A 14,420-nucleotide genomic window follows, 5' to 3' on the forward strand; every position below is an offset into this window, starting at 1 on the left:
ACATTCAGCACAGGAGTGCCGACCACATTTCCCGCACCTAGCTGTCACTTTCGGTTTCTGTAGGTCTCTTGTGTGCTTACCTTCCAACAAGCAGAAAGCCTTTTTTGTTTACATTTTGTTAAAGGACTATAGATGCCTTATTTTGATTGCATGTTTTCTTCCTTCTAATCGTGCGTTAGATATTTGATGCATGGATCACCGTATGGTAACCACTTACGACGTCTAAATACCGTATACAGTTTAATTTCTCTTGTGCTGTTTCGATTTCATCAACCGAACGCTGACTGACGTGTATAGTTCACGTTTAGGTCACCTGAGGCAAGAAAAACCTGTAATATAAGTGCTAATGCGTCGATCTAATTCAGTACATTTGAACCAGCCTGCTTCAAGAGCTGGAGTGACAACAAACGAAGATCGGCACTTCCTCACATGACTGAAGTCAAAAATACGTCGGGCATCATCCGTTGACGAAACCGAAGCAGCATGAGAGATGAAATTGAAAATTATAAATTATTTACCGGTCGTAGGCACGTATCACAAGGTGGTTCATATATGTTAATGACTAATACATCATTTCAGAGAGGGAAACACTCAAGCAAAAATTTCGTGCTTATAGCCCTCTAAGCGCCATTTCAGGCATCACACAACTGCAAAGGTTTATTTGGTCTACCTTTTTTCCTTGGATGTTACGAATCTCCCATCCGGGGCCATTATTCCGTGTATGAGAAGTGGCTAAAGAACCGAGAGGGGTTTGCGGTAATGGGGCTATGAAGCCAGAGTTGTAGTCAAGCAGGGACCTCGAAGCATGTGATAGAGACGGTGGTTTTAGCGAGAATGCATCCTGACACTGGCTGGAACCATATATCTTTCTCGGTGTGGGTTTTTTGAAAGACAGATGTTGCAGTTGTCGATTGCAGCTATATGTAACGTGTACATGTGCTTTTTGGGTCAGTAGGTTGCAGTGTGAGGTCCAAGACCTCGCCGGTACCACTTAAGTGTGGCAGTGTGGTACGACCTTATACAGTCGAGCCCGGATATTTCAAACTATTGGCTATGTTGAACACACATTCCCATGAAATTCAGTGTAAAAGTATAGGAACTCGCACTTTATATCGAACTCCTATTTCGCCGACCATTGGATGTGTCGAATGCCGCGCGCTTGCAAGTGGAGCTTGGCCTAACGGGTAGTTCAGTCGCTCTTGGCAAGCGGAGACTGGTTGGCCCATGCAGTCGGCACTGGCGCTGTGGAACTGCATTGAGAGGTGGATACCGGATGTTCTTGAGGATGCTCTCTGGTCTCTCCTCGTGTTCCACGCCCATCGCCGTCATGCGGTGAAAAGCCAACCTGAGGAAAGCCTAGCGGCAGCCATCGCATCTCTGCCGAAGGCGTGGCCTCGGAAAGGGGCTGTCACCAATGTTGCAGTATGCGTGGGATGTTAAAGGGCGCCACTTCACAAATTTCCTTCAGCAAGAATTTTTTTTAATGCTCTTTATGGAAGCTGAGTTATATGCAGTCAAAATTTGAATTTCCGCGTATGCGCGCCTTTCGCTCTCTTTTCGTCAATTTTAGCACGCCAAAACGTCGGTGGTGGTGGTGGTTAAAACTTTGTTGCCACAAAATGAAACGGATTTGGGGCTGGGGCGAGACCAGGGTGGCCTCCAGTCGGGGGCCACCTCTTGAGCTCGCGTGATGAGGGCCAGCGTTGTTTTTAAACTGGCCAAGAGCTTGTCCCATTCCTCCGCTCAGGGAGCTGGCACGAGTGTCGTCGGAGGGGGTTTGCTAGCGCATTCCCATAAAATATGGTCTTGGGTGGCGTGCAGGGTCATATTCACCGTTTGTGATTAAACAATCGGTAGGGGCTAAGAATGACCTGTTTGTAGGCGTCTGAGTGTGGTGGCTTGCGCCCTGTCCAGGTCGGGGTGAGGGGCGGGATACGTGCATCTTACTTAGCTCGCGATAAAAGATTGTAATCTCCGCGTACGAGCGAGGCGCCTCGGCGGGGGCGTTCGTTCCCGAGAGGTCTCCCGTCCCCTGGTTGGTTAAACCTCGGGCTAGACGTACGGTCGACCCACTCGTTTCCGGAGTTAACCTGCGTGAGCCGGAACCCATATGAGGTTGATGTTGTGATCGAGAGTTCGGTTGCGCAGAATTCGCACTGCGAGCGCACTTACCCAGTTTTGGGCGAAATTTTGAATGGCGCTCTTAGAAGCAGCCCTCGTTAACGCCATGAGAGGCGGAGGAAGTAGCTATCGCACTGGCCATCGCGGATCGATCTCAGCACCAAAGCCAAAACGTCGGCGCTCCGCCGCCGGCCCATACGGTACCTCCGCCGGCTGCCGTCGCGCACTGAGTGGCCGCGGCCTTAGTAGCTGCGTACGTGACGTCTGAAGGAGTTGGCGCGGCAAACCAGTGATAACCCCCTGCTTCTGACGCCATTTGCTTGACATGACGTCGTGTGCCAGGTTTTGCGCGACACCTTAGGAGGATATAAAAGTTTTTCTATATCCTCGGCGACATCGCAGACTCCGCGAGGTGCGAAAGCGGGAAGTTTTTAAAATGTATTTTAAATTTCCCGCTCGGTTTTGAGGTCTCGTACGCGGCTGAACTCTCGATAGTCTGTGCTCTACATATTGCAAGCATTTTAAACCCAAGCTCTAACACCCTTTTCCGGGGCTCTTTAATTTTAATGCGACTATTGTAGTTGCAGTGTACTGGTAACTGGATTATACATGATAGGCAGTGGCTAGTTAAGCTCTGTCCGCTGCGGCTTCAAAGCGAAGCCGGTTAGGCCTAGCGAAGGACACCTGAATGCCTGCTGGCGGTGCACAACGCTGCAAGAAGCCCGTCGCTAGCGTGAATGCAAACGTATGCTTCCTTCTGGATTACACATAAGCTTATCTGCTGCCATTTTTAATATACAAAACTATTTCCCGATCCCAGATTTTTGAGTTCGATATACCCGGGTTCGACTTCAGGCACTTCGAGAAGCACCATAACGATGCATGCACATAGCGTAAGAGGACTTCTTTTTGGGCAAGTTGGTACTTGAACATTGTACTTTTTAGGCGCCAAAACCACACACACACAAGAGAAGGAAACGAGACAGAGCGCCAACTGGTTTAATTTGGGGAAGCCACATATATACAGTCAACCGGCGCCTGCGCAAGGAGCATATTCATACATCAAGTAGTACACGATAAGCATCTTTCAAAAAACTGTTTTTCTGCCTTGTATAAAGATAATGACGTTCCACTGACGCACAAACTGCCTTTCTTGCTGATATAAAATGCTTCAATAAGTTCTCTTGCTTTTACATTGTCACTCCTGGCCAGAATCCGCACCGTTGAAAAACATGGCTCACAAGAGCGCGAAGGGCAGGATCTAATATGTTTTGGTAAATTTGGGCCCTCTTTATTTTGTTCCACGTTTCTTTCATGTTCCCTGATTCGCTCATTGACACAGCGCCCGGTTTGTCCTATATAGGAACGACCGCACGAGAGGGGAATTTCGTATACTACCCCTTCGGTACACCTCATGAATTGTCGCCCGTGCTTGGTTCCGCAGCCTGTTTCTTTTTGTTTTTGCTTTCTTTTTTCTAATCGAGGGCAAACACTTCCGAGCTTCTGTCTCGTTTCCTTCTCTTGTGTGTGTGTGGTTTTGGCGCCTAAAAAGTACAATGCACATAGCGATTCGCCGTCAGGGCTGCGTGGCCAGTGATGTTCGATGGACGTATGATTATAGGGTCTGTATGTCCCAATTCTAATCCGAATAACTGCGGGAAAGAAACTTGAACACGGATGGCGGAATCGGGATGTCTGCGGGACTTACAGAGGACTTCCGTCCCTGGGAAAAATATTGAAATGCGGGTAGAAAGAATGACTTGAAAAATGTCTGCCTGGTGGCAGTGAGCTGGTAGACGGTGTGAAGTCGTCGAGCTCGTGACATAGTAAGGATCAGGAAGAGTGTGAGTGACCTTTAATGGGGATTGCAGGTGTCTGGAGTGAGAGCAGAAGTATATTTTAAGTGCTATGCCCAGTTATTCCTCTAGCGAGCGCTACACTACGAAAGCTTTTCGAGCCTTCAGCGTGCCCACCCCTTGAGCTCCGTGGCGGCGTCGTGGCTGGTCACGTGGTTCAAGCCGCTACGTGACTACCACGTGTGCAAAACCATCGTGTCTTCACTTTCAAGCCGAACCTAAGCTTAGCCAGGATGGCGCAGCTCTCGCGTCACTACATGTTTAGCCTGCTAAACCACAGCCAATTTTTTTTTTCGTTTTTCGTGCAGTAATGAGGTTCAGCTAAAAGCGCTTTGCTTTTAAACGCCTTGAAATGTGCCGGCCGCAGAGCGCATACACACACGGTAAACTAAATCGGATGGACGTCGGATGAATGAAAGTCTATCCGAAGCCTTATCCGGACATCCATGCGAAGGACGAAACAGGTGATAACGGACGTCGGCATTTGAACGCCCGCGGGGCTTACTGGAGACTTCCCTCCTTCGCGAGTATTTTAAAATGCGATCAGAAAGACCACATACTTAAAAAAAGGTTCCACTACGGTCTGTGTGCTTCGATCCGACGGGAATTCGTCAGCATGGCTCGTTTCCACGGCCTCTGGTATTCCGCTGCTTACACATGCGCAGGCGCCGCTTTCGTTTCTCCCCAGCCTCCAAGCGCTGCTTTCGTTACGGCGCAGCTGCGCTTCCTTTCCGCAGCCCGACGCACGCTCTAAGCAATAGCCCCTAGTAGGTGTTGCTCTAAGCTGGCACGGGAAAAGAAAATGACGTAGTAACTGTCAAATATCTCGGTGGACACCCGAACCGCACTGTAAGGGAAGGAATAAAAGAGGGAGTGGAGGAATAAAGAAAGAGATGCCGTAGTGGGGGTCTCCGAAATAATTTCGACCACCTGGAGATCATTAACGTGCACTGACATCGCACAGCACAGGGCCGCCTTTTGCGTTTCGCCACCATCGAAACGCGGCCGCCGCGGTCGGGTTCGAACCCGGGTACTCTGGATCAGCAGACGAGTGCCCCAACCACTCAGCGAACCGCGGCGGGTTGTTGTTGTTTACCTCACAAAATGGCACATACCCACACAGGGCATTGGCGGCGGGTAGCCGGCACGCACGTTTTCCTTTCCTTCCTCCTCTTCTCTTCATTTCTTTTAAAGTGAAAATTGGTTTTTGGGGAAGTGGCGCAGTATCTTCTCAGGTATCGGGGACACCTGAACCGCGCCGTAAGGGAAGGAATAAAGGAGGGAGAGAAAGAAGAAAGGAAGAAAGAGTCACCGTAGTAGAGAGCTCCGGAATAATTTCGACCACCCGGGGATCTTTAACGTGCACTGACATCGCACATAACACACTGGCGCCTTAGCGTTTCGCCCCCATCGAAACGCACCCGCGGTCTCGTTCGAACCCGGAAACTCCGGATCAGTAGCCGGGCGCTGTAACCACTGAGCCACCGCGGCGGGTCGTTTCTTTTGCTACTCATATTTTCCGACCGCGCGCGCTGTGGTTGGTTCTCCTCGGCGCGCGTGCTCGAACGTTTTGGCGAGCTAGGTGGTCAAGCATTCTGTATCGAACAGCGCTAACAGAGACAAGCACAAAAGACTAGGAACAGGTCATCAAAGACGCCAGAGGGATCAGGATTCTAGAGCTTATTATTCCGTGTTGTGGTTAGCTTTTTGTTTAGGTAAGACGAAAATCTTTAACGGCTGGCTACTTTTCTTACGGAGGAATTCTGTGTGGCACCCATTGCAGGCCTGTTATATCCGACCGTAGTGTTTGTCCTCTGCTGACTAGTAGACAGGTTAAATATAACGCCGGTAACTGATAATTGAAAGTGTCGTGCTTTCACAATGAATGGTCGGCGAACTCACTCAAAAGCTTACTCACTAGGGCTCACTCAGTTGGGGCTCACAGTTGGGGCTCGTGAGTCAGTTGGGGCTCACATTTAGCTCACGATCTGAGTCATGAGTGAGTCCTAGCTCAGGCTGAGAACATGGTCTTTGTTTTCGCGACGACGGCGTGCACTTAGATTTCTTTCTTTGCTGGCAGCGGATGCGAGGATCGATTTATCCCCATGACCAAGCACGCTGAGGGCGAGGCAGCTTGGCGACGTAGGTGCTACCGAAGAGGATTCCGCGGAATCGAGGGGGACGACGTTTTGTCCTCACCCCGCGTTGCTAGTTTATGCGGGTGCGGAATGAGCCACTTGGGGATGTGTCGGAAGCTTTGTCAGCTTCTCCGTGTCTCTGCGCGAGAGGGGGCGGGGGTCCTTTGTAGCGCGTCTAGGTTGGCTCCAGGGTGTACCACTTCAGTGAGCCCATATGTGTCTCGAGTCGAAATGAGTGAGTGAGCCCAAACGAGCCGTGTGGTGAGCTGAATGAGTGAGCCCAAATTAGTGAGTCCAGATGGGTCGTAAAGTGAGATAAGTGAGTGAGTACAGACGAGTCGTGAGTTGAAATGGGCGAATGAGCCCAAATGAGCTCTTAGTCGAAGCGAGTCGTAAGAAATAATTGTCCCCCGGTGCGTCATAAGTGAGTCCACATGAGCTGTGAGCCTAAATGAGTTCGAGTGAGCCCGGTACTGTGTGAGTCTGAGTTGGAGCACTCATGATTTTGCCGGGGTATGCTCACAATTGCCGGCTTCGGCAACCTGGTTTCTTCACTGTGGATGCTTGTTGGCGTGTTCGGTAATGCTTCAGCAATACTGCTTCAGCCCATATTTACAACTATAACCCATTAACTGTGTCACATCTATGAACGAATGTGACAAAGTTGAGTTGTTGAGGGCGGGCGCCCGACTCACTAGGCCGGCCGCCGCAGCAACTGAACAGCGCCCCTTCAACGTCGGCAGGTTATAACATCGCTCCATTTTTTATTAACAGACGTGTACGGAAACGAAAGAATATGGCAGATAAACCTCACCTGCAAAAAAGTTTCTTCATCGCTATGGCGAGTATCGCACAACTGCTCACCGGGTTCGGCTGCTGCGACGAACGCATGGAGTCTTCTGCATTATTCCTTAGGGTGCCTGGATGTCCGCTAGCGGCGGTGGCCATCGAGAGAGAGCGGACGCCGGCGTCAAGGGTGTGACATTCCCGTAGAGCCAATGGGGACGATTTTGAAATGCGACGGTGGCGGTGCCTGGGAGTTGGCGGTAAAAACATAAATTGCTCAAAACTTTGCTCGCTATGCTTGCGCCGGTCGCTGTCGTCTGCTGCCACTGCGCTGCAGCGTTGCCCGCGGCGGCACTGGCGGCGCAGACGCGTTGTGTCATTGACTCCAGCCGCGTTTGCTGCCAGATACCAGGATCGCTGCAATCGTTCCGACCGTGGCGACACTTATGGCGCGGACGCGCAACTTGCAACATGCCACAGCACTGCCGGCGTCGAGGAGAGTGGACGCATCCTATGTGCGCTCCGCAAATTTTCGATGTTTTCGTCGGTTTTGTCGTTTGTGCTCGCAAACTACTGAGCTATTTCAACGCCGGAAGTCTTCGCGACCACCGGGATACCACTCTTTCGGCAAGTGCAGCCCTCTTTTGCAATTTCTACAGACTTTTGGACTCACGCCACCCGGCCAGGCTGCTAAGCCTAACCTGGTGAGCGGCTCTTCGAGCCGCCCGCCGAGCGGACGCACAGGCTGGCTTGTCGCGGTGTAACTCAGCTGCGCCATGTCTCGCATGGAAGTAACTGTGGAAGGAGAGAGTATCCAGCCTGAAGAGCTCCACTCTCAAGTAGGTTGGTTTAAGGTTAATTATTCCAAAGTCAAGGCCCTCTCGAAGACAGGGGAGGGAGAGCAAGCTGGCGACCCGACCCGAGATGGAAGGCAAGACAAAGCTTCACCGCACATAATGGCGATAAAGAGAGAGGGAAGGAAGCTGGCGAGGCAATCTGTTGGCACGCAGCAGACGCGCCTCTCCCCCGAGCTTCATAAAATAGTGCTCAGACCAAAAGGAGTTCTCAAACTGATCATGGAACGCACTGACGCAACAGTGGCGGACGCGGTGAAGATAGCGGCAGGTTTTAAACCGGCGGAAGTTAAGGAAGATATCGTGCTCGTCAACCACAAGCAAAACTCGATTCTCATAGGCACTGACAGCCAGGAGAGGATGCAAAAGTACCTGAAAATCGGCTCCATTCCAACGCCAAAGGGACGCGTTGACGCGTTCGTCTACCTGGCTACTCCGGACGGCTGTGGGAAAGGAGTTATACATGGAATTCCGGTCTCGCACACCGTGGAATTCATTCAAGATATGTTGAAGTGCTCGCGTAACCCGGAGGTGATGGGAGTCAGGAGACTTGGGCGTGAGTCTCGCAGCGTGTTGTTACTCTTTGAAGATGAGACAGTGCCGCACTGGATTTATTATGGAGGTATGCCGCTACGCTGCCATCTCTACAAGAAAAAATATGAGGTCTGTGTGACATGTGGCCAACTCGGACATCGAGCCTACGTATGCCCGAACCCAGACAACATTAAGTGCCGAAGATGTGGTATGAGCAACCCCCCTCGGGAACATACTTGTGACCCAAAGTGTGCCCTATGTGGGAAAGGGCACATACTCGGAGACAGGAAGTACCGGGAACTGTACAGAACCCCGCACATAATTAAGAAGCGACAGTGGAAGGAACGAACGCAAGACAATGAGAGCAAGGCAACAACAGACAGCGAGAACAACGCATCTGGACGACAGAGCAGACCAAGAACCAGGGCAGAAGGGGGATTTCACATGCGACAGGACTCCTTCCCGCGCCTGGTGTCGGGGACAGGCTCTGGTGGTCACGGCCAGTCCACGGGACGCTCCTACTCCCGAGGTCGCTCGGGTTCCCGGGACCGCCTCAGCTGCAAGGGCCCTTCCAGCTCCCAGGGTCGTTCCAGTTCCCGGGGTCGTTCCGGCTCCCGGGGTCGTTCCAGCTCCAGGGGCCACTCCAGCTCTCGCAAGCGCTCCGCTTCCAGGGGGCGGGACAACACTGGCAACAAATGGAACATCGGAGCCCGGCCCAAAATCGAGGGACGCTCTGAGTGTCATCAGCAAGGGTCAACGCCGCCCACGGACAAGACCAACGTGCCGGATGACCACAAGAGGGTGAGCTTTGTAGATAAGGTCTCCCATACTCATCCACCCGGTGGGTCTGAGGACATCTTACAACTTAAACGCATGGTGGAAAAATTAACCGGGGCGGTTACGGCCCTTCAAAATGAAAACACGGAACTTAGGAAGCAGCTGCCGCTTAAGATCCAGATAGATAGGAAACGACAGGAAGCCGAAAAACCTCCACTTAATACCCAGGAGAGTACGATGGTGGTGGAGAAATCCCTACCATCACCCAGCAAGAGAAAATCGTTGGAGGGCGCACAACCCGAACTTACGCTGGAGGAAGTCTGCCATAAACTGGAGACCAACATTCAGACCCAGATTCAGGCCCTGGATACCAAAATACAAGCGCAATTTCAGGCATTGGAAACTAATATGCAAAACCAAATTCAGTCGATTCTCTCCGCAATACAGGGACTCACAGACGTAACACAAGGACACAGGAATGAGGTCTTAGCCATCAATATATGGCAGCAAACTGTGGAACATACCATTCAGCAAATTCAACATGGCCATATACACAAAGAATAACAACTACTTGCTGTGGCAATGGAACTGCCGGGGGTATCGGCGGAAAAGGCCGAGCCTCCAGCAGCTCCTTGCGTCTCTGAAGGTCCACCCAGAGGTTATCGCCCTCCAGGAGACTGGAGGGGCGTCAAAATTAATTGGTTATCAAGCTTTTAACGCCACAGGCGACAAACCTAATGTTACCACATTCGTTAGAAGGAACATTACGGCCATTGAACATGACACGGGCATCCGCCACATAGAGCACGTCCTCGTCGAACTTATTCCGGCCAAAAAGACTCAACGCAGTCTTTTCATTCTGAATATTTATAGCACTCCAAGTCAAAAGAAAGTTAAATTCGACTTCCTCTTCAGGAAAGTGATGCGTATCGGCAACAAGCACGCACTGGTTATTCTAGGTGACTTCAATGCCCACCACCCTGCGTGGGGCTACCCGCGGCCCTGTACGAAGGGGAGAAAGCTATGGCTAGACATACAGCAAATGGGCTTCACCCTGCTCACGGATCCTCTTACCCCCACAAGAATGGGTAACAGCGTGTGCGCTGACACGTCCCCAGACCTCACCCTGGTGAAGAATGCGGGTACAGCTAATTGGTCCAACTCCTTGCTAAACCTAGGCAGTGACCATTACATACTTGTCACGGAAACTGACGTTGGCCCTGCCAAGCGCCAAACGCGCTCCCCGCATATTATCGAATGGGACGCTTTCCGCGACGCTCGTAACCAGGACGGGAGAAAGGCAGAAATCACAAACATAGAACAATGGGCGGAGGAACTCCGCAGGGACGCCAAGAATGCGACTAAAACGCTCGACGACAACGCGGAACTAGACAGCCGCCTTCTTCATATGTGGGAGGCCAAAGCTAGTATGGAAAAGCGATTAAAGAGACAAAAGTGGAATCGCAATCTCAGAAGACGCCTAGCGCGCCACAACAAAGAGATTGAGGCATATGCACTTAGACTCTGCGATCAGAACTGGGAAACAATGTGCGACCAGCTTGAGGGCAATATTGGCCTCGCCAAAACATGGAACCTCCTTCGGCACCTCCTCGATCCAGAAGGTAGCAAATTAACACAGCGACAAAATTTACAGAAATTAGGTTATAAATTTGAAGGTTCGGAGCAGGAACTCCTCGATGCAATTCGTTGTCGATATATAGGCTCCGCCACCAAAACTACCTTACCGCGCTATGAGGGTAAATCCAACAGCGAACCAGACGCCCCTATTCACGAATTCGAGGTTCGAGCAGAAATACTGAAATTGAAAACCAAATCAGCCCCCGGACCCGATGGTGTAACCAACAAAATGCTTAAAAACCTAGATGACAAATCTATAACGGCGCTGACCAATTTCATGCAAGAATGCTGGGAGAAGGGTGAGATTCCCCAACAATGGAAAACCGCTAAGGTAATTTTCATACCTAAGCCAGGGAAACCGCTCAATCTAGAAAATCTAAGGCCTATATCCCTCACCTCTTGCGTTGAAAAACTGATGGAACATGTCATACAAACGCGACTAACCAATTTCATGGAAGACAACGACTTATACCCCCATTCGATGATAGGTTTTAGATCGCATTTGTCCACGCAAGATGTCATGATACAGCTCACACATGACATATTAGACACTAAGTCGCTGGATGCGAAAGTAATAGTGGGACTTGATCTCACTAAAGCTTTCGATAATGTAAAACACGAGGCGATACTAGAAAACCTGGCTCTTTTAAACGTCGGGGAGCGCACATACAACTACATTGCCAATTTCCTTTCGGACAGGATAGCGCGCATCCACTTTGGTGAAAGTCAGTCTCAAGACATACACTTGGGCAGCATAGGCACCCCTCAGGGTTCGGTACTTTCCCTTATTCTCTTCAACGTAGCCATGATACGGCTCCCGAAGAGATTGAAGGGGATAGATGGCTTGAATTTCTGCATGTATGCGGACGATGTCACCATGTGGATGACCCGTGGCCACGACGCGCACATCGAAAGTACGCTACAGAAGGCCATAAATGAGGTCGAAAACTATGTCAGCCGTAGGGGCTTGCAATGCTCGCCGCAGAAGTCTGAACTTCTTTTTTATAGACCTCTGCATCAAAGACAAACTAGAACCATCCCTGACATCAAATTACAAACTCAAGGGGCGGAGATTCCTCATGTTGAAAAAATCAGAATTTTAGGAATGATTATACAAAGCAACGGGTATAACGGTGATGCAATAACTAAGATGGAAAACTGCGCGCAACAAACTATGCGGCTCATACAGCGGATTGCCAACAGAAGACACGGTATGAAAGAGCAGAATCTCCTACGGCTGGTACAGGCGTTCGTAGTAAGCCGTATCTCGTATGCTGCCCTCTTCCTTGATCTTAAAGTTTCAGAAAAGGAAAAGATAAATGGAATTATCAGGCGATGCACGAAACAAGCTCTAGGATTGCCCATCCGTACATCCACTCACCGCCTCCTAGAGCTGGGAATGCATAATACCCTGGAAGAAATTACGGAAGCAGTGAAAACGTCCCAAATCGAACGCTTAGCCGGGACCACAACCGGCAGGGCCATTCTAGAAAAACTCAATCTTAGCCGAGATAACAGAACAACCGCCAAAGTTGACATGCTCGGAAAAATTCGAGACAATATAGTTGTACCCCCATTACCCAGGAATATGCATCCTATTCATCACTCAGTGCGCCGGGCCAAGCGGGCAGAGGCGCTAGAGAAACGCTTCCGCTCCTACAAAGACGAGGACGTGGTCTACGTGGATGCCGCTGAGTATGGTAAGAACACGATGACCGTCGCGGTCGTCAATAATAAACAACTCCTCAAAATAAGTGCCTCCATACTCTCGGGTAACCCAGAGACTGCAGAGGAAGCTGCCATAGCACTGGCTTGTGTAGGCACAAAAGTGAGATACATCATCAGTGACTCCAAAGTGGCCATACTAAATTTCAGCAGGGGCCGGGTCTCCCCTCTAACGAATACAATTCTAAGCCGTCATGTAATAGACCGGAAAATTACGCTAGTCTGGACACCAGCACATGCATCCCTGCCTGGTAATGAGACGGCCCACGAGTTCGCCCGAGGCTTTTCTTTCCGGGCGGACCCGAGCGAGGTGGTCTTTACAGACAGGGATCGCATGGTGACCTACAAAGAAATTACACAACACTATCGTTTGCAACGAGCTAGACTTCCTCCAGCGGATAGATCCTTGTCCAGATACCAAGCCATCAACTGGCGCCGGTTACAAACTTACACATTTCCAAACCCGGCCCTCTGGAGTCTTATGTACCCAGGGCAATTTTCAGAAAAATGCGCGAACTGCGAACTTAGGGCCACCTTGGACCACATACTATGGGAATGTCCTCATGCTCCCCGGGAGGGACGAGGTATTAACACAAAAGATCAATGGGAGACCTTACTACTGAGCTCCGACCCGGCGACTCAGTTACAACTCGTCCGACTGGCCGAAGCCGCCGCCGAGAGTCAAGACCTTTCGGCCGTCGTCTAGGCGGGTAGCCCTCTGGCTACCCTCTTTCTGTTGGATATTAAAAGTTTTCCTATCCTATCCTATGGCCATCGAGGCACCCTGTTATTCCTCTATGCACCGAGGCGTCTGTGACAGCACCAGAGGACCCAGAGAGTGTGCTGGAGTCTTCGCCAGGGTGCCCTACGGTGGTGTCCCCAGCAAAAGCTGCAGTCGTAATGCCATGTGACAATCAAACCTCCTCCACAGCAACCATAGTCATAGTGTTCGGAAGAGCCGTACGCGACGATCCTTCGTTGTCCATTGACTTGGCCGCCCTTGGTGCTGCTCGTACGTGATCACGGTGCCTCTTCCACACGCGACTGTCCGGAAGCCAACACCGCTGCTACCCCGTGTCCGATACTACTGTTGCTGGCACCCAACTCTGCCCAGATCGAAACTTCCGCGCGAAAACGCGTTCTCCTGGCTCCAGGCTGGCTATGTTGAGTGACATATGGTTCATGCGAATATTTTCGGGAAGCTGCTTTAATTGCCATGGCTACCATTCTGAGGTCCGTCCGAAGTAAGCCCAGGGATGTCTTCAACTTCTGGCCCAGCAGAAGCTCAGGAGGACTGCAGCCGGTTACCTCGCGTGGTGTTGTCCTGTATGCCAGACGATTCTAGCCAGTTGTGTTCGAATATCTTCCGATCAAGCCTTCTTAAATTTCTGTTTGATGGTCTGCACCGCCCATTCTGCTACATGCGCCGTTGGACGCTGGGTAGAATGGTGGCACCATGGAGTACCTGTTGGATGTCATTCATCCGCAAAAAATAACGAACTCCTCACACGAAAATGCCGGGCCGTTGTCCGACACGACGACGTCCGGCAAGCCTTGACCTGCAAAGATCTGTTTCAGGCACTGTATAGTAACTGCTGCGCATGGAGTCGTCACTGGATAGACCTCTATTCATTTCCAAAATGCGTCCACCGCAATGAACAAATATGCATTCTTCACAGATCTTGCGAAATCCACATATAAACGAGACCACGGTTATTCGGGGAAAGACCATGGCCGAACAGGCACTGGCCTTGGCGCTGCCAATAGCTGAGTGCAGCTTTAACATTGTTGAAGGACCATTGCCCCACGTCGCACCTGCGAAACGTTTCAATACGTTTAGCCTTGGCCGCGAGGAGGAAACAGTGTTGTATGCCGCTCTCTTTCCCGTCAGACGTGAATCAAGGATGACGCTCAGGAAGCTCGCGTGGCATGCCTGACGAATCTGAGTTCCTCGCATTCGTAGGTCTAAGCGCATGCAGCGACGCCTTTCG

This window comes from Amblyomma americanum, chromosome 6 (assembly GCF_052857255.1).
Source record: "Amblyomma americanum isolate KBUSLIRL-KWMA chromosome 6, ASM5285725v1, whole genome shotgun sequence".
Lineage (NCBI taxonomy): Eukaryota > Metazoa > Arthropoda > Arachnida > Ixodida > Ixodidae > Amblyomma > Amblyomma americanum.